Below are 19,121 nucleotides of genomic sequence, written 5' to 3'. Positions count from 1 at the left end.
ACAAGTTAGTAATGGAGAGGCATCTATAAGACGCCCTATTACTAACCCAATAGTCAGATTGTAAAAAAAAACACCCAGAATAAAGTCCTTTATTTTAAATAAAGACAAACACTCTTTTATTGAAATAAAAATAAAAAAGTATTATACTCACCTTTATGTCTAATCCACCGAAGTCCTTGTCCCCGGTAAAAGAGAAAAAATTAAAAAACACCATAATGCTCACCTTAACACCTAATCCCTGATGCCCTTGTCACCAGTAAACTACAAAAAATAGTAAACCACCATAATACTCACCTGTCCGCCGTGAATATAATCCATACTGTCCCATGACAGTCCGGATGACTTGGAGAGCAGTCACATCAGCAGTCACTAATGTGACTGCTCTCGACGACAGCCCGCTCACACTGACACAAGAGTGTATTGTCTCCTGCAGGTGATGCCGCCTTTCTGCCGCCGCTGATGGCCTGCAACCAATCATCAGACATAAGCAATGTCAGGAGATCATCATGGGGTGCAGTGCTTGTCACGGTGCGTATCTGGGAGGTAAGTGCTCTATGCTTTCTTCTTATTTGATTGGGACAATCGAAAAGCGCCATCCAGTAGGGAACAATCTCTTTAAAATATGGGAAAAGGAGAATTGCATTTTTTTTTAATCTGTTCAAAAAAAGATGTAAAAAATAAAATCGCCTCCTTTTTTCCCCATATTTTAAATATAAACAAATAATAAAAAATTAAAGAAAAATAGTTTCGTCTTGTCCCTAATAGTCCAGACTATGAGAATATGATGTTATTTATGCTGCATGATTATAAAAGAGAAAAAATAACAGAGAAAATCTATTAGTAGATAGTCATAGATTAGTGACTCTTGGAGATGAGAACAAATCCCTGTGTGTCCATACAGGGGATGTAGCTCAGTGGTAGAGCGCATGCTTTGCATGTATGAGGCCCTGGGTTCAATCCCCGACATCTCTATGTTTTGTGATAAAAAAAAAAAACTAGAAAAGTTTCCAAACATTCAGGAATCTGATACGTGTGAGTATACAGCGGTTCGTCTGTCTGGGTGTAACACAGAAACTGCACACAGAACTAAATATCAGATAGGGACTAGTGTTGAGCGACACTAAAATGCTCGGGTGCTCGAAGCTCGGCCCGAGCTCGCCGTGATACTCGGTTGCCGGACCCGAGCAATGAACCCAATGTCCCTATGGGAGACCCGAGCATTTTTGCGGCGGCACCCCCGGCAGTCTGTAGAAAGCCTAAAAAGTGCCCAAAACGATAGTGACAGTGCTCAAATGACATGGGGACAGCATGGGGATCGCCCCAGGAAGCATTTCTGACCCCCAGGTCACTGCTGTCAATAACGTGGTCAGAGGTATTAAGCCACTTTTACGGGCTCACAATAGAAGGTCCAAAAATGAAACTGAAACTGTTTTCCTGTGAAATATGTTAAGGAACATCCTTTCCAGGGTAATGACTTGTGTATAAGGTAAAATAAATAACCAAAAACAAAAATACTCCTCCACACCTTGGGCTATGTTCACAAGTAGCATTTTTTATGCGTTTTTGCACTTTTGCATTGCTTTCAACCGTGACAAATGCAATCACCGTGAAATGTCATTTTAACATTTTACAACCTTATCTGGCCATGTGCTGTGTGACACATGCATACAGTGCTGAAAAGACATGGGAACAGCATGGGGAAGACCCCTGGATGCATCTCTGACACCTAGGTCACTGCCTAAAAGTGTGCCCATCAGAAATTATCCTTGCCGCATCAGAAGATGCAGACTTGCAACTATCCCCGTGCAAGTCCTTGTCCCAGGGCAGTGTTCAATTGTACCTCCCCCATTCCTTGCAATGAAAGAGCAAGTATGCAGCCTGCCACCCACTCACCCACCCCCAGGCTGCAATACCATACTGCTTGCTTGCTTGCACTTGAAATTGGGCCTTTTAGGCATGTGGAGGCGGAATCTGGACACTGTGATGCAACACGTCCTCCAGACATAGAGGATTGCGGGTCCTGGGTCAATCAGGCTTCAACACAAAGTTCAGAAGGTAAACAGCAGCAATGGTCGGCCTCCTACACAACGAGTAAATTATTTATGATCATGAGGCTATCCATCTCATTAGCTTTCTGTTCCTTGGAATGCAAGCTCATGTATGTAGTAGCGGCTAGGCCTGAGGTGGTCAACGTTTTGGCGCATATCCTACCTCCTCCGAGGATTTCTGGATGTTATCCTGCTACTATCCCAGTTCTATGACTCCTGTTAAAACAAAGCTTCAGGTGATGAATGATGGATGAGGTGGTGGCAAAGGAGAAAGAGCAGGAGGAACAGGGACCATTCACATCAATATCAGGCCAGTCAACCACACATGTCTTGTAGGATATATTTCTGTACCAAAAGGAGCGGTTCGGCTACACAGTTATAGGGCATACAGTGAGTGCAATGCCTACCAAAAATTTCGAGGCACTCCAATGCCCCTTGGAAGTGACATGGAGGTCAGAGGGCCTTAACTAAACCATTTTTTCCATTTATAGCAACTGGGACTCCAGTACACTGTTGGCCTTAGCAGTGAATGGAAGAGTCGTGGAGGTTAGAGGTAACTGAAAACAACATTTCAATGCCCCTTGGAAGAGCTGTGTAGTTCACAGTGGTTTAACAAGACCATTTTAATGCCCCTTGGAAGAGAAGTGGAGGTCACAGTAGCTTAACAAGACCGTTTTAATGCCCCTTGGAAGAGACGTGGAGGTCACAGTAGCTTAACAAGATGGTTTTAATGCCCCTTAGGAGAGACATGGAGGTCACAGTAGCTTAACAAGATGGTTTTAATGCCCCTTGGAAGAGTGGTGGAGGTTACAGTGGAATAAAAAGACAATATCAATGCCCCTTGGAAGAGACGTGGAGTTCAGAGTGGTTTAACAAGACGGTTTTAATGCCCCTTGGAAGAGACGTGGAGTTCAGAGTGGTTTAACAAGACGGTTTTAATGCCCCTTGGAAGAGACGTGGAGGTCACAGTAGCTTAACAAGACGGTTTTAATCCCCCTTGGAAGAGACGTGGAGTTCAGAGTGGTTTAACAAGATGGTTTTAATGCCCCTTGGAAGAGACGTGGAGGTCACAGTATCTTAACAAGACCGTTTAAATGACCCTTGGAAGAGACGTGGAGGTCACAGTAGCTTAACAAGACGGTTTTAATGCCCCTTGGAAGAGACGTGGAGTTCAGAGTGGTTTAACAAGACGGTTTTAATGCCCCAACCAACCGCGACCAATCAGCGAGATTGGCGCCTAATTTAAACAGCGCTATGAGCTCCCGACGGCAAGTGTGAACGGAGGACCGAGGAGCGGCACCGCCGGTCGGGATGCTTCTGCTGCGAGCAGCCGCTCATCTCCCAGCTGCTGGCAGCGGAAGTACCCGCACAGGCAGCACCGCTCCTCGGTCCTCACTAATACGACGCTGATTGGTTGCGGCCGCCGGCCCCGACCAATCAGCGATTTTGGTGGCAAATTGAAACACCGCTCTGCTGATTGGTCGCTACCGCCAGCCGCGACCAATCAACGATTTTGGCGAAAAATTTAAACAATGCTCTGTTGATTGGTCGCGGATTCCAGCCGCGACCAATCAGCGAGATTGGCACCAAATTTAAACAACGCTCTGCTGATTGGTCGCGGACGGCAGACGCGACCAATCAGCGAGATTGACGCCAAATTTAAACAATGCTCTGCTAATTGGTCGCAGTCGCCGGCCGCGAACAATCAGCAGTATTGGCGCAAAATTTAAATTCCGATCTGCTGATTGGTCGCGACCGCCGGGCGTGACCAATCAGCGATTCTGGCGCCAAATGTAAACCCCGCTCTGCTGATTGATCGTGGTGGCCGGCCGCGACCAATCAGCAATTTTGGTGCCAAATTTAAACAACACTCTGCTGATTGGTCGCTGTCGCCGGCCGCAACCAATCAGCAGTATTAGCGCCAAATTTAAACACCGCTCTGCTGATTAGTCGAAACCAATATATAGAAAGGATATAAACGAGCTTGAAAAGGTACAAAGGAGGGTAACAAAATTAATAAGGGGAATGGAGGGACTGCAATACCCAGAGAGGTTGGCAAAACTAGGACTATTCATCCTGGAAAAGAGAAGGTTGAGGGGGGACATAATAAATGTGTACAAATATGTTAGGGGACAGTATAGAGACCTTGCCCGGGATTTGTTCAAAAGGAGGGATATTACTGTAACAAAAGGGCATTCATTAAGACTGGAAGAGAAAAGGTTCCAGCACCAGCATAGGAAGGGGTTCTTTACGGTAAGAGCAGTGAAAATATGGAATTCACTGAGTGAGGAGACGGTAATGTCGGATTCACTAAACCAGTTCAAGCAGGGACTGGATGCATTTCTAGATACCAGGCAGATTTCAGCGTATACTTAAAAATAGAATAAAATAGTAGGTTCATACAGGGATTTATTCTGACTGCTGGTTTCAGAGTCGGGAGGGAATTTTTCCTCAGGTGAAGATTGGCCAAATCATTTGGGGTTTTTGCCCTCCTCTGGATCAACTTTAGCAACTACAGAACTTACAGGTCGAACTTGATGGACGCAAGTCTTTATTAGGCTTTACAAACTATATAGTGATGTCACAGTACAGAGATAATGCACATAGTGAGGTCACAGTACAGAGGTAATGCACATAGTGAGGTTACATTACAGAGATAATGCACATAGTGAGGTCACAGTACAGAGATAATGCACATAGTGAGGTCACAGTACAGAGATAATGCACATAGTGAGGTCACAGTGCAGAGATAATGCACATAGTGAGGTCACAGTACAGAGATAATGCACATAGTGAGGTCACAGTGCAGAGATGATGCACATAGTGAGGTCACAGTACAGAGATAATGCACATAGTGAGGTCACAGTGCAGAGATAATGCACATAGTGAGGTCACAGTACAGAGATAATGCACATAGTGAGGTCACAGTACAGAGATAACACACATAGTGAGGTCACAGTACAGAGATAAAGCACATAGTGAGGTCACAGTAGAGAGATAATAAACACAGTGATGTCACATTACCGAGATAATACACATAGTGATGTCACAGTACAGAGATAATGCACATAGTGATGTCACAGTACATAGAAAATGAACATAGTGAGGTCACAGTACAGAGATAATGCACATAGTGAGGTCACAGTACAGAGATAATAAACACAGTGATGTCACAGTACAGAGATAATAAACACAGTGATGTCACATTACAGAGATAATACACTTAGTGATGTCACAGTACAGAGTCACTAAACACAGTGATATCACATTACAGAGATAATACACATAGTGATGTCACAGTACAGAGAAAATGCACATAGTGATGTCACAGTACAGAGATAATGCTCATAGTGAGGTCACAGTACAGAGGTAATGCACATAGTGAGGTCACAGTACAGAGATAATAAACAAAGTGTTGTCACATTACAGAGATAATGCACATAGTGATGTCACAGTACAGAGATAATGCACATAGCGATGTCACAGTGCAGAGATAATGCACATAGTGAGGTCACAGTACAGGGATAATGCACATAGTGAGGTCACAGTAGAGAGATAATAAACACAGTGATGTCACATTACAGACATAATACACAGTGAGGTCACAGTACAGAGATAATGCACATAGTGAGGTCACAGTACAGGGATAATGCACATAGTGAGGTCACAGTAGAGAGATAATAAACACAGTGATGTCACATTACAGAGATAATACACATAGTGATGTCACAGTACACAGATAATAAGCACAGTGATGTCAAGTTACAAAGATAATACACAAAGTGATGTCACAGTACAGAGATAATAAACACAGTGATGTCACGTTACAGAGATAATACACATAGTGATGTCACAGTACAGAGCTAATGCACATAGTGAGGTCATAGTACTGAGATAATACACATAGTGAGGTCACAGTACAGAGATAATGCACATAGTGAGGTCACAGTAGAGAGATAATAAACACAATGATGTCACATTACAGTGATAATACACATAGTGATGTCACAGTACCGAGATAATGCACATAGTGATGTCACAGTACATAGATAACGCACATAGTGAGGTCACAGAGCAGATATAATGCACATAGTGTTGTCACAGTACAGAGATAATACACATAGTGATGTCACAGTACAGAGATAATAAGCACAGTGATGTCACATTACAGAGATAATACACATAGTGATGTCATAGTACAGAGATAATGCACATAGTGATGTCACAGTACATAGATAATGCACATAGTGAGTTCACACTACAGAGATAATGCACATAGTGAGGTCACAGTAGAGAGATAATAAACACAGTGATGTCACATTACAGAGATAATACATATAGTTATGTCACAGTACAGAGATAATGCACATAGTGATGTCACAGTACAGAGATAATGCACATAGTGATGTCAGAGTACATAGATAATGCACATAGTAAGGTCACAGTAAAGAGATAATTCACGTAGTGAGGTCACAGTAGAGAGATAATAAACACAGTGATGTCACATTTCTTAGATAATACACATAGTGATGTCACAGTACAGAGATAATACACATAGTGATGACACAGTACAGAGATAATGCACATAGTGAGGTCACATTACAGAGATATTACACGTAGTGATGTGACAGTACAGAGATAATGCACACAGTGATATCACAGTACATAGATAATGCACATAGTGAGGTCACAGTACAGAGATAATGCACATAGTGAGGTCACAATTGAGTGATAATAAACACACTGATGTCACATTACAGTGATAATACACATAGTGATGTCACAGTACCGAGATAATCCACATAGTGATGTCACAGTACATAGATAATGCACATAGTGAGGTCACAGAGCAGATATAATGCACATAGTGAGGTCACAGTAGAGAGATAATAAACACAGTGATGCCACTTTACAGAGATAGTACAATTAGTGATGTCACAGTACAGAGATAATGCACATAGTGAGGTCACAGAACAGAGATAATAAACACAGTGATGTCAGATTACCGAGATAATACATAGTGATGTCACAGTACAGAGATAATGCACATAGTGATGTCACAGTACATAGATAATGCACATAGTGAGGTCACAGTACAGAGATAATGCACATAGTGATGTCACAGTAGAGAGATAATAAACACAGTGATGTCACATTACAGAGATAATGCACATAGTGATGTCACAGTACAGATACAATAAACACAGTAATGTCACATTTCAGAGATAATTCACATAGTGATGTCACAATATAGAGAAAATGCACATACTTATGTCACAATAGAGATAATGCTCATAGTGAGGTCACAGTACAGAGGTAATGCACATAGTGAGGTGACAGTACAGAGATAATAAACACAGTGATGTCACAGTACAGGGATAATGCTCATAGTGAGGTCACAGTACAGAGGTAATGCACATAGTGAGGTCACAGTAGAGAGATAATAAACACAGTGAGGTCACATTACAGAGATAATACACATAGGAGTGATGTCACAGTACAGAGATAATAAACACAGTGATATCACATTACAGAGATAATACACATAGTGATGTCACAGTACATAGATAATGCACATAATGAGGTCACATTACATAGATGATGCACATAGTGATGTCACAGTAAAGATATAATGCACAAAGTGAGATCACAGTAGAAAAATAATAAACACAGTTATGTCACATTACAGAGATAATACACATAGTGATGTCACAGTACAGAGATAATAAGCACAGTGATGTCACATTACAGAGATAATACACATAGTGAGGTCACAGTACATAGATAATGCACATAGTGATGTCACAGTACAGAGATAATACACATAGTGAGGTCACAGTACATAGATAATGCACATAGTGATTAGTGTTGAGCCACCCCCGTAGTGTTCGAGTTCGGTTCGTCGAACACCTTCGAACACCGTTAAAACCAATGGCAGGCAAACAAAAACACATAGGAACACATAGAAAACACCTTCAAAGGTGTCCAAAAGCTGACAAACTGCTCTGAAGACACAACTAACACATGGAAAAGTGACAAGTACATATAGTCATGCGAAAAGAGAAGAGGTGGAGGAGTAAAAGGAGGGGGAGACACAGATATAGGCATGTCATGCCCTTCTAAAATCCAAAAAGTGAGAAGCCGACACGTTCAGTCCGCTCCTGCCCGTGCCCCCTCCGTGTCGCCGGGTTTGTGCCAGAGCCGCGGTGAACCCTGACGGCCAGCCCCCCTCTCCCAATACTGGTGCCTGTCCGCTGGTGGGTCGAGCGAGCCCCCCTGTGGTGGAGGCAGCTCTAAGCTTTTTAATTTAAATTGTCTCTCTAATTTGAATGAATACACTTTAAATCCATTTACAAGGATCTATTGGAGGGCAAGTCTCATGCCAGCAGCCGCGTAATTCCAGCTCCAGTAGCGTCAACTAAAGCTGCTGCAGTTAAAAAGCTTTTATAAGGATCGAGCTTGGCGGTCCACTGCAAGGCGTCCTACCGCCAGTCCCAGCCCCTGTGGCTTAGGGTGCCTCCTGATGCTCTTCACTGAGTATCCCGTGGTCCCAAAGCATTTCCTTTGAAAAAATTAAGTGTCCAAACTACAGGTGGTGTAGCTTGCTTAACAGCCGGGATAATCCGCTGACTAGCAGACACTGCTACTAGGCACAAAGTATTTCCTGGGCTAGATGCAGTTAAAAATTTGTAATTAGATTCTCTCGTTGGATGCTGAGAAAGCATTCCATAGAGTCTCCTGGCACGCCATATATGATTCTCTTAAAAAGCTTGGGGTAGGGGTCTAGGGGAACCTTTTATAGCCAAAATCACGGCCCTGTATCGCAATACGTCACCTAGGCTGAAGATAAATGGAACTATAGCACCCTGAGGGCTCGGTTGCTACAGAGGTATTGCACCTCACCCAGAGGTGTGATATCTCACTCTCAGGTAAGGATGGAGTGTGGATCAGGACCCGACACCTGCATGCATTACACCACATTGCCGTGGGGCAGGGCGACCAATATGCCCCTGAGATGGGCACGACAGTCCCTGTCCCTGACTGGAGTGGGGGGAGGGAACACTGAGGAAGGGGAACCCTGTAGTGCAGGAGCAGGGAGGAAGCAGTTCCTGGGTGCATTGAGAAGGGAGTATAAAAGGTGGGCACCATCTTAGTTCAGTGCAGAGAAGTCTGAGCAGAAGTGGCAGGGAGCAGGGGCTCTGCATGAGCTCTGCTCCGGAGGTGGGCCTAGTAACAGAGGCCCAGGCCTGGAAGAGGGAGAAGGAAGGAAGAGGAGCGGAGAAGGCTCCAGGAACGAGGAACGAAGGGATCCCAGGCGTGCGGACGGGCGAGTCGCCACCGCACGCCCGAATCCACCTGCGTGGAGGGGTCAGGCCAAAGGGGGAGACCGGTCCACGAAACTAGTGGAGGCAGGAAATGACCCTCAGCTAGAAACCGGAGGCTGTGACATTTTATGTGGCGCAGCCCCTCGCTACACCCGCTAGGAAGGCACCACATAGGGTCAGGGAAACTGGCGCCAAGTTTACCAAGAGGAGGCCCGAGGCAGCCGGACAGAAGGGTTGGTAAGAAAGTCCAGACAAAGGACACACAAAGGGGGTCCTGTGAAGTGCTCCAAAGTTATCTGGGAGTTGTCTGAGCCCCTCACCTGGTGAGCACAGTACGACGTGGGCAGCCGTTACCTGCAGACGTGGTCTGGATAATAAGAACTGTGAGTAAAGGCCCTGGACTGCATCACTGACTCCGTGTCGTTACTGCTGCTGCCCTGCACCATCACCCCCATCCTCCGCATACACTGCCCTGAGGCTATACTCCTCCCGTGGGGAGTTATGCTACGCTCTGCTGCACCCACAACACCAGCCTCAGCGGTCTGCCCTGCAGCGGCGGTTCACTCTGACCGCAATCCACGGGTGGCGTAGTCAGACATTTAAACATCAAAACCACATAAATAGTTCCGCCACTGGTTTGACCGCCCTGAGCCACGGAACTGGGTCGCCGCCACGGAGACTACAACCACCAGCATCCACCAAAAAGGGTCCGGCTCCAGGTGTCCCAAGGCCCAAGGGGTGCATCAGAACATTTTCATCACCTTTCACAATCACCAATGGGACAAGGCAGGGATGTTCTCTGTCCCCTCTCTTATACATCCTAGTGATGGAGCACCTGCTCTCATCAATTCGCCATAACCCCAATATTAGGTGGATTGAGGTGGGAGGCACCGAGTACAAGTGCTCTCTATTTGCTGATGATGTCCTAGTATATATCACTCAATCACATATATCCATCCCTGCTGTTATGGCTGAAATAGATCACTTTGTTACATGGTCAAATTTTAAAATCAATGCAGCGAAGTCTGAGGCCCTCGATGTCTCCCTCCCCAAATCCATACAGGATTCCATCCAGTCCAACTTTCCCTTTGCCTGGCCCTCACAGGGTATCAAATACTTAGGAATTCCTATTCATAGAGACCTCTCCCATCTATGTTATCTTAATTTTGGGCCCTTTATTGAACAACTCCATACAGACCACGGTTGGCAAGTTAGAACTGTAAGATTCACTACGTGAACCACTGGTGTTTTGTGGAAAAGCACATGTACACTGTGTTCCAAATTATTATACAAAAAGTGTTTAGGAGTGATAAGGGAAGAATTTGTTTGTTTGTCAGTTAAACTCATTGATGGTGATGTGTGTCAGGGCTCTTTATATCACTGTAAGCAATTGCAGACACCTGTGCTAATTAGTTTGGCAGGTGTGTCCAATGAAAGGCAAGACTACTTAAGAAGGCTGTCCCACATTATTAAGTAGCCTACATTTTCTGCCAAAATGGGAAAGAAAAAGGATGTGTCGGCTGCTGAGAAGCAACAAATTGTGGAGTGTTTAGGTCAAGGCATGACTACAATCAACATTGTGCGATGATCAGGATGAAGTGTCTTGGCAATCAAGAAGTATGTAGCTGATTCACAGTACACACGTGTGCGTGCTGATAAGGGCAAATTGAGGACTCTTTCCTACAGGCAATTATGTCAGGTTAAAAGAGCAGCGGCAAAAAAGCCTTGTCATAGCAGCAGACAAGTTTTTGAAGCTGCTGGTGCCTCCAACGTCCCCCGAACAACAAGATGCAGGGTCCTTCAGAGGTTTGCAGCTGTGCATACGCCATCCTGTCGACCTCCTCTATCCACTTCACACAAGCAGAAACGGCTCCAGTGGGCCAAAGATTACATGAAGACTGATTTCAAAACTGTTTTGTTCACGGATGAGTGCCGTGCAGCGCTCGATGGTCCAGATGGATGGAGTGGAGGATGGCTGGTTGATGGACACCCCACACAAACACGGCTACAGTGCCAACAAGGAGGAGGTGGAGTAATGTTTTGGGCTGGAATCATGGGGAGAGAGATTGTCGGCCCCTTTAGGATCCCTGAAGGGGTAAAGATGAACTCCATAATGTATGTGGATTTTCTCAAACAGCACTTCCTGCCATGGTTCAAGAAGAAGAACCATGTATTCCACAGCAAGATCATTTTTATTCATGATAATGCACCATCTCATGCTGCACATAAAACATCTGCATCTCTGGCTGATATGGGCATAAAAGGGGACAAACTTATGGTGTGACCCCCATGCTCCCCTGACCTCTACCCCATTCAGAACCTCTGGAGCATCATCAAAAGGAGTGTCTATGATGGCGGGAGGCAGTTCACAACTAAGCAACAGCTCTGGGAGGGTATTCTGTCCTCATGCAAAACAATTGAAGCAGAAACCATCCAAAACCTGACAAATTCAATGGACGAGAGAGTTCAGAAGCTCCTTTCGAACAAGGGGTGTGAAAATGTAACATCACCTAGAATAAAGTTTTGAGTTGAAAACTGTTTGATTTCAGTTTCTAATAACCTGCTAATGCTTATAATTTCAAAAATGACCATTTTTTTGGTCTTTTTTAAAATGAAAAGGTTGATCGAAAAGTTTGGGGGATCTAAGAGTGTGGCAACCCAGTAGTCATGATTACTTCGAATTCTGACAATATGAGGGTCATGTTGCAGGTAGTGCAGCAAGAAGGCACTTATGTGTCTTGCGCATCTCGGAGCCCCAAAATTATTTTCCGGGCTAGATGCAGCTAAAAATTATTATTAATTTTAAATCTGGTGGAGCTTAGTATAGATGGCCTAATAGGATCAGTGCTGCACACTGCTACAAAGCCCAAATTATTTTCCAGCCAAGATACAGATAAACATGATTAGTAATTTTAAATCTGGTGGAGCTTATTATAGATGGCCTAATAGAATCAGTGCTGCACACTGCTACAAAGCCCAAATTATTTTCCAGCCAAGATACAGATAAACATGATTAGTAATTTGAAAGCTTAAAACGGTTGGTGAGGTGATTTTAACCAATCATCAAGCTTTTACTCTCCCCAGGATGACACAGGGGTAGAAAAGTCATTTCGGATCCATGATTTGTTCATCTTTATGAACGTGAGTCTGTCTACATTATCAGTGGAGAGCCGCGTGCGCTTATCTGTCAGCACACCACCAGCAGCGCTGAACACACGTTCAGACAGAACGCTGGCTGCGGGGCATGACAAGATCTCCAAGGCGTAAGTGGCTAGCTCTGGCCATTTATCCAGATTGGAAGCCCAAAAAGAGCAAGGGTCCAGTGACACAGTCATGGCTTCAATGTTTACTTGGAGATACTCCTGTACCATCGTCTTTAGGCGTTGACTATGTGTCAGACTTCTTGTCTCCTGTGGCCTTGCAAAGGATGGGCTAAAAAAGTGGTGAAATGATTCCGCAAAATTGATGCTACCAGCAGATACTGTGGTTCTGTTACGGTTTGAGTGCTGAACACTTGACGGTCCCACGGTTGGCAAGTTGGAACTGTGAGATTCACTACGTGCACCACTGGTGTTTTGTGGAAAAGCACATGTAACATTCTGCAACAGTCTCTGCTGATACTCCTGCATGCGTGCATCCCTTTCTATGGCAGGAATAATTTCTGCAAATTTACTTTTGTACCGGGGATCTAACAGTGTGGCAACCCAGTAGTCAGGATTATTTCTAATTCTCCCAATTCGAGGGTCATGTTGCAGGTAGTGCAGCAAGAAGGCACTCATGTGTGTTGTGCATCCAGGAGCACCAAGTCCCTGTTGTGTTGGTGGCGAGGTAACAATCATGCTTCCTTCCTCTGTCCTCTCCCCCCAACCTCGCACAACAGAAATTTGATCAAGGTCTCCCTCATCTGATCAGTCTTCCATCAGTTCGTCCTCCACTTCTTCCTGGGCTCCTGCACCTTCCTCACTAGTTTGGCTGCTACCATGCGCCCTGGTAAAACCATCTCCCCCACCCTCACATGCCTGCCGCCTTGGTGCTGCCGACCGTCTGGACCTTGCAGATGTTAGCCCTTCCGCATACAACTCCTCCTCCTCTACTTCCTCCACCTCCTCTTGTCGCACCACCTGACTCCGAATTCTGTTTAACATGTGCTCCAGCATGTAAATCACCGGAATAGTTATGCTGATAATGGCATCGTCAGCACTAAACATCTTCGTCGCCATTTCAAAACTGTGCAGAAGGGTGCATAGGTCCCTGATCTGAGACCACTCCTCCAGCGTGATTTGCCCCACCTCCGGATCTCGTTGGCCCAGGCTATACGTCAGAACGTATTGCACCAGGGCTTGTTGGTGCTGCCACAGTCGCTGCAACATGTGCAGAGTTGAATTCCACCGGGTAGGCACATCGCATTTTAGCCGGTGAAGTGGCAGGCCCAACGACTTCTGTAGAGATGTAAGTCGCTGAGCTGCGGGATGCGAACGGCGGAAGTGAGCACACAGCGACCGTGCCCTCTGCAGAAGGCCATCTAGTCCGGGATAGTGGGCTAAAAATCGCTGGACAACCAGGTTCAACACGTGAGCCATACAAGGCACGTGTGTGACATTGCCCCGGCGAAGGGCCGCACCCAGGTTTGCAGCATTGTCGCACACGGCCTTCCCTGGTTTCAGGTCCAGTGGAGACAACCATTCATGAAACTGGTTCTCCAGAGCTGACCACAACTCCTCAGCTGTGTGACTCACATTTCCCAGACATTTCAAAGTAAAAACCGCCTGATGACGTTGAGCCCTACTGCCAGCATAGTAAGGAGGTGTGCAGGATCCCTTCTGCGCAGTTAGAAAGCTTGTGGCACGACCAGACAGGCTTTGGGTGCAGGTGGAGGACCGAGAGGAGGTTGAGGAGGCAGAAGCAGTGGAGGAACTTTGAGATAAAGAGGATTGACACACAACTCGTGGGGACGGCAAGACTTGGACAGCAGCCCCTTGTCCTGCTGTCACCATAGTTACCCAGTGCCCAGTCAGCGACATGTAACGCCCCTGTCCATGCCTACTCGTCCAAGTGTCTGTGGTGAAATGCACCCTGTCACACACAGAGTTTCTCAAAGAAGCGGTGATGTTGTGTGCGACATGCTGGTGGAGCGCAGGCACACCTTTCTTTGAGAAGTAGTGCCGACTGGGCATCTGGTACTGGGGCACTGCGACGGACATAAGGTCTCGAAAATCCTCTGTGTCCACCATGTGGAAAGGCAGCATTTCTGTAGCCAAGAGCTTGCAGATGGTGAAATTCAACCTCTTAGCTTTCTCATGGCTAGGAGGAAATGGTCTTTTACTTGTCCACATCTGAGGGACCGAGGGCTGGCTATTGTGCTTAGACGGGGTTGATAAGGGTGTCCCCGGCAAACTGCCGGTGTGTGAGGAAGATGCAGGCGGACATGTTAGGTTGCCTTGATCCAAAGGTGGTGCTATCAATGTCGGACAGAGCTCAACACCAGCTGGTGTTACCACCTCCAAAGAAAATGATGACCTGCCAATCACGCTGGCTGTTGCGCGTAAAGAGGTGGCAGGTTTGCGCCCCAAAACAGGTGTGACTGCTGTCCCCCCAGTCACAGAGGATGAAGAGGCCGCGGATGCACAAGATATGGCAGACGGTGGTTGGCCCGGCCGGCTAGGCCGCATTGTAGCACAGTGAGCTTCCCACTGCAACTTATGCTTCATGTCCATGTGCCGGTTCATGCATGAAGTACTCAAACTATGTATTTTTTGGCCTCTACTTAGCTTTTGCTGACAAATGTTACAGATAACACGAGTTGGGTCATCTTTATCGATCTGAAAAAATGCCCAGGCTATGCAAGGCTTAGCACCCATGCGACCTGAAGAGCCACCACGACTTGTGGTCAGAGGCAGAGGTGTGTTTGAGGATGCAGTTGTTGACGTGCTTCCAGTACTACGTCTCTGTCCAGGAAGGCGCAACCTGACCTCGTCGTCACTAGCATCTTCCTCCACCTCCTCTGCTGACCTCATCTCTTGGCTGACTGTGGGTTGACAGTAAGTGGGATCTCCGACCTCATCATCATCACCCTGTGCGTTATCACACCCGTCGTCCTCAGAGCCAACCTGTTCCTGCCCTGACAAAAAACTAAAGTTGTCGCTCCAATCAGGTATTTGAGTCTTATCATCGTCTTCCTCATTGTCTCCACCAACAGGAGTTACAGTTTGGGAATGAGGGTCTACATTATGGTCAGAACCTTCTGCGTCTGGTCCTGGATCCGACTCATAAAGATTCTGGGCATCAGTGCAGATCATTTCCTCGTCTGGATTCACAGAAGCGCTGGAGTCGACCTCTGATTCCCAGGCTATAGTATGAGTAAACAGCTCTGCAGACTCAACCATCTGTTCTACCTCATACTCAGACGGGCAGCTGGAGATTTGGGAGCTGTGAGGAAGCAAGTGCGATTTGGGTGACACCTTTGAGGACTGGAGTATTTGTGATGTTGAAGTTGATGTGGAGGAGAGCCCACTTAAAGGAGCACTTGATATCTGTTGAAGCACCTGCTGTTTTTGTGCCTCATCTGGAATTTGTAGCGATTGGCGTGGCCGTAAGAAAGGGATCTTATCACATTGTCCGCTAAAAGAAGTAGACATTTTAGTTTGGCTGGAAGATGGTCTTTCTTCTGCAGATGTTACTGTTGCTTTAACACCTACCCCACGGACACAACCTTTTTTCCCCTTCCCAACACGACTATTCCCCTTTCCACCAGCAGCAGGCCTTTTTCCACTCATTTTGGTGGTTAACTAATTCACAACTCTGGAGTTGTTTGCGCAATAAAACAATGGATGGGAACCGAGCAGAGCTGAGTGGCCAAACTGTGGTATTAGGCCAAAACTATTGGCTGGGTTAGATGCAGAAAAAAATTGTATTCAATTTGCAACCTGATGGAGGTCAGTATAGATGGATTAATAGAACAAGTCCCACACACTGCTAGAAGGCCAAATATTTTTTCAGAGCTAGATGCAGATAAAAATTATTTTTAATTTGCAACCTGATGGAGGTCAGTATAGATGGACTAAGAGAATGATGCTATGCCCAAAAGATTTTACTTCACTAGGTGCAGTAAAAAAATTGTTATTCTATACACAGGTGGTATATCTTGCAACACAGATAGGCTACTCCACTGACTAACACACTCTGCAATAGGCCAAAAAGGATTAGCTTTGCTAGATTCAGCCAAATGCTGTGAAAAAAACTTGCACAGCACTGGCACAGACCTGCCTGGCAAAAACTGATAGGAACTGATGTAACCTAGTCCTGAAAAGGACTGCAAATACAATTAGTCTTTACTCCCACAATCTATCTATTTAAGAGCACAGACCTGCCTGATAAAAGTCGTAGGAAATGCTGTAACCTAGTCCTTAAAAGGACTGCAATCACAACTATTCCCTACTCCCAAGCTATCTGTAGATTTGTGCGAAAATTGGCTTGAAATTAACAAGGTATAGCGCACACAGCAACAGCGGTGCCGTCTAACACGCAGCTGCAGCAGTGAGAAAATGGTGGCGACGGGGAAAATGGCTTGGTCTTATAGGGCAAGGACATGTGACATACACTGCCAATGACACATGCCCTTGCTTGTGTGAAAAAAGCACTTCGCTCCGTGTGTGCGCTGCTGATAGGCTGACAGATTGCACCTCCCCACTGTAAATGCGGGAAAGAGAAAAAAAAATGGAGATCTACATTGTTCCTGTAGAGATCCATCCCCTGCCCCTCCCCCCACCCCGCTGTACACTCAAACTGCGTATTAACATTAATTTTCATCATTACTGAGAAAAAATCCAGTTATGATTTTGGTGCACGAACAGTTATCGAACATAACCTCGAACAGCCGAATTTTTCTCAAATCGTTCGTGTTCGCCGAACGGCTCGAACACCTCCCAAAACAGCTCGAATTTGAGATTGGCGAACAGTTCGAGTGGAACAACGCTCATCTCTACACAGTACAGAGATAATGCACATAGTGAGGTCACAGTACATAGATAATGCACATAGTGAGGTCACAGTAGAGAGATAATGCACATAGTGAGGTCACACTACAGAGATAATGCACATAGTGAGGTCACAGTAGAGAGATAATAAACGCAGTGATGTCAAATTACAGAGATAATACACATATTGATGTCACAGTACAGAGATAATGCACATAGTGAGGTCACAGTAGAGAGATAATAAACACAGTGATGTCACATTACAAAGATAATACACATAGTGATGTCACAGTACAGGGATAATAAACACAGTGATGTCACATTAAAGAGATAATACACATAGTGATGTCACAGCACAGAGATAATGCACATAGTGATGTCACAGCACATAGATAATGCACATAGTGAGGTCACAGTACATAGATAATGCATATAGTGAGGTCACAGTACAGAGATAATGCACATAGTGAGGTCACAGTAGAGAGATAATAAACACAGTGATGTCACATTACAGAGATAATACACATAGTGATGTCACAGTACATAGATAATGCACATAGTGATGTCACAGTACATAGATAATGCACATAGTGAGGTCACAGTACATAGATAACGCAAATAGTGTGGTCACAGTAGAGAGATAATGCACATAGTGATGTCACAGTACATAGATAACACACATAGTGAGGTCACAGTACATAGATAATGCACATAGTGATGTCACAGTACATAGATAATGCACATAGTGATGTCACATTATATAGATAATGCACATAGTGAGGTCACAGTACATAGATAATGCACATAGTGAGGTCACAGTACAGAGATAATACACATAGTGAGGTCACATTACATAGATAATGCACATAGTGAGGTCATAGTACATAGATAATGCACATAGTGAGGTCACATTACATAGATAATGCACATAGTGAGGTCATAGTACATAGATAATGCACATAGTGAGGTCACAGTACAGAGATAATGCACATAGTGTGGTCACAGTACAGAGATAATGCACATAGTGATGTCACAGTACATAGATAATGCACATAGTGAGGTCACAGTACATAGATAAAGCACATAGTGAGGTCACAGTACAGAGATAATACACATAGTGAGGTCACATTACATAGATAATGCACATAGTGAGGTGACAGTACAGAGATAATGCACATAGTGAGGTCACAGTAGAGATATAATAAACACAGTGATGTCACACTACAGAGATAATAGACATAGTGAGGTCACAGTACAGAGATTATAAACACAGTGATGTCACATTACAGAGTTAATACACATAGTGAGGTCAGAGTACATAGATAATGCACATAGTGATGTCACAGTACATAGATAATGCACATAGTGAGCTCACAGTACAGAGATAATGCACATAGTGATGTCACAGTACAGAGATAATACACATAGTGATGTCACAGCACATAGATAATGCACATAGTGAGGTCACAGTACAGAGATAATGCACATAGTGAGGTCACAGTACATAGATAATGCACATAGTGATGTCACAGTACAGAGATAATGCACATAGTGATGTCACATTACAGAGATAATAAATACAGTGATATCACATTACAGAGATAATACACATAGTGAGGTAACATTACATAGATAATGCACATAGTGAGGTCACAGTTCAGAGATAATGCACATAGTGAGGTCACAGTACAGAGATAATAAACACAGTGATGTCACATTACAGAGATAATAGACATAGTGATGTCACAGTACAGAGATAATAAACACAGTGATAT

The 19,121-nt window shown here is 44.9% G+C and overlaps 1 non-coding gene across 1 annotated transcript; it reads left to right on the top strand.

The window, feature by feature from the left end:
• The first annotated feature begins 900 nt into the window (after window positions 1-900).
• Window positions 901-972, top strand: TRNAA-UGC (transfer RNA alanine (anticodon UGC)). Its single transcript has one exon. It is a non-coding gene; the product is annotated as a tRNA-Ala (tRNA).
• The last annotated feature ends 18,149 nt before the right edge of the window (window positions 973-19,121 follow it).

This window comes from Phyllobates terribilis, unplaced genomic scaffold (genome assembly GCF_046119375.1).
Source record: "Phyllobates terribilis strain yellow unplaced genomic scaffold, ASM4611937v1 Scaffold_208__1_contigs__length_3488620, whole genome shotgun sequence".
NCBI classification, from domain to species: Eukaryota; Metazoa; Chordata; class Amphibia; order Anura; family Dendrobatidae; genus Phyllobates; species Phyllobates terribilis.
The sequence above is the reverse complement of the archived record's forward strand: the minus strand, read 5'-3'. Positions and strand labels throughout refer to the sequence as shown.